Below are 2,798 nucleotides of genomic sequence, written 5' to 3' on the forward strand. Positions count from 1 at the left end.
TGAGGTCTTTTGTGCTTCCAAACAAATTTTAGGATTATCTGTTCTAGTTCTATGAGAAATGCTATTGGCATTTTGATAGGGATTGCATTCAATCTGTAAATTTCTTTGGGTAGTTGTGGACATTTTCACAATATTTGTTCTTCCAATTCCTGAGCATGGAATGTCTTTCCATTTCTTCATGTGTTCTTGAATGTCTTTCATCAGGGTTTTATAGTTTTTAGAGTACCTCTTTGTTTAAGTTTATTCCCGAGTATTTTATTGTTGTTGTTGTTGTTTTTAACAACTGATAACCAATTTATTAAAAAAGTTTATTTAAGCATCCGCAATGATGACTTCAGTGTCGACTCCTGGCTCAATACTGATGGAAGTAATCTGCTTAACAATCTCAGAAGGACTGTGCCAGCCAGTGAGTGACTTGTGGATCCTCATCTGAGAATGATCCCAAGCCTTAGACCCTTCACCGCAAAGAGTTTTACTTGTAGAGATTCTCAGTCTTTTTTAAAAAATGTTTATTTATTTTCGAGAGACACAGAGAAAGAGAGCAAGTGGGGGCGGGGGGAGAGGGGCAGAAAGAGAGGGAGACACAGAATCAGGAGGAGGCTCCAGGCTCCGAGCTGTCAGCACAGACCCTGACGCGGGGCTCGAACCCACGAACTGTGAGGTCACGACCTGAGCCGAAGTCGGACGCTCAGCCGACTGAGCCAGCCCGGCGCCCCTGATTCTCAGAGTCTTGGTGAACATCCGGACTGGTCCTTTCACTTTGAGATTCTTCTCCTTTGCCCTCTGGTCAAGTCAGCGTGTACCTTCTCCAAAGATTTTTACATTGCGGCTGGTTAGAGTAATTCTCATTCTGTGAATCGCCCCCTCGGGTTCCATGGGTGTCTTCCCGGTGTCTTTAAAAGCCATGGCTATGACCAACTTGCTGCTCAGCAAAAGCAAAAAGTGGGGAGTCGGGAGCAGGAGTGGGGTGTCCAGAGATCCACTCTAGCTGTAACTGCACCTTCCTCAAAGAACGGATTATGTTATTGTTTACGGTGCAACTGTAAATGAAATTTTTCTCTTAATTTCACTTTCTGTCCCCTCGTTATTAGCGTCTAGGAATGCAACAGATTCCTGTACGTTGACTGTGTATCCCGCGACTTTACTGAACTCATTTATCAGTTCGAGTAATCAGTCCTGGTCTTGGCGTTTTCTATACGTAGTCTTATGTCATCTGCGAGTCGTGAGGATTTTGTTTCTTCCTTGCCATTTTGTCTGCCTTTTATTTCTTTATGTTGTCTAATCGCTGTTGCTAGGACTCCCCGTGCAGTGTTGAGACACAGTGATGGGAGTGGTAAGAGACTTCTTTATTTCTTCTTTGATTTCTTGATTGGCTGAGAAATGTGTATTTGTAAAGGAAATCTCCACTTGTAAGGGTGTCCCCCTCTCTGTACCGGGAAGAGAAGGATGACCAAATCTCTAAAAATTCTTATCAATGGAGAAGGCAGTGATTTGTGTCTGTGTAACAACCATACCCTCCTTTACTTTACCCTCTTTACCTGGCAACCTCCCATAACTGGCGCCCCGCCCCATTATCTTCCTTTGTCTTTAGACGGAGGTAGACTTAAAATGGCGGCCTGGGGGCGCCTGGGTGTCTCAGTCGGTGAAGCGTCCGGCTTCGGCTCGGGTCACGATCTCGCAGTCCATGAGTTCGAGCCCCGCGTCGGGCTCTGTGCGGACCGCTCAGAGCCTGGAGCCTGTTTCCGATTCTGTGTCTCCCTCTCTCTCTGCCCCTCCCCCGCTCGCTCTCTGTCTCTTAATAATAAATAAACGTTAAAAAAATTAAAAAAAAGAAAAGATGGTGGCTTGGGCCATTTTAGGAGGTTATTCAGGTTTCCTGGGTATCTGCCAAGTATATAGGAGGTATACATGTTATGAAGCATCTTTTTTTTTTTTTTAAATGTGTATTTATTTTTGAGAGAGAGACAGAGAGAGGGCATGCAAGTGGGGGTTGGGGGGGTGGTACAGAGAGAAAGAGGGAGACAAAGAATCCCAAGCAGGCTCTACGCTGTCACAGGAAGCAAACAAGATCACAGAAGCCGGAAGTTTGCCAGGGGAGTATCGAGCCTCGGGCGTCTGGCTGGCCCCTTTTATCTTGTTTTTACTAGCTTTTCTTCTCAGTAAGGAAGAATTACCTACTGTAGTTACCACCCGATAGGGAGATGTAAAGAATCCTGCCAGCAATAGACCCCTCTGTAGGAGTAGAGACATGGGAAATAACACAAGTTAATATTGCATAAGCATTATCACATCCACATGCTGTAAGGTAATAGAACAATCTGGACCGACTTACAAAGTCTGGATAGAATGTCCCATACATCGATACCTTAAAATGGAAGAAAGAACAATGAAAACGTCTCTTACCTCCTCGAGAGACATATAGATGCACCGTGGTTGTTGCTTGTGTATCTCCTGAGAGACTTAATTTCAAAAGCGTCTGTTCATATTTCCAAGAGTCAGAAGATATGTGAATTGAGTTGTAAAAAAAAAACTCAAAAGGGTCGGCCTCTTCAGTTGCCATGTCAGCTTTCTAGAGACATCCTAAGAAGGGAAGGGTCCTCAAAGAGAATGTCCTCATGTTACCCTTAGAATCTACATTTGTAATTGGTCATTGCTTTTCATTGTTTGAGTATATTCATATGTGTTTACTATGTATCTGATGTATCTGTTAAGGCATATGTGGTTCTGCTGAGGGTTTCGTTCTCCTCAACTAACATGTGTTCACATTTCTCGGAAGATCTGGTCCCTATGTTCTCCTT

The 2,798-nt window shown here is 44.0% G+C and overlaps 1 pseudogene; it reads right to left on the reverse strand.

Annotated features, from left to right (window-relative positions):
• Positions 1-305: 305 nt before the first annotated feature.
• LOC131502783 (small ribosomal subunit protein uS10-like) lies at positions 306-980 on the reverse strand (annotated as a pseudogene).
• Positions 981-2,798: the final 1,818 nt, after the last annotated feature.

The sequence above is a fragment of the Neofelis nebulosa genome, chromosome X (genome assembly GCF_028018385.1).
Source record: "Neofelis nebulosa isolate mNeoNeb1 chromosome X, mNeoNeb1.pri, whole genome shotgun sequence".
NCBI lineage: Eukaryota > Metazoa > Chordata > Mammalia > Carnivora > Felidae > Neofelis > Neofelis nebulosa.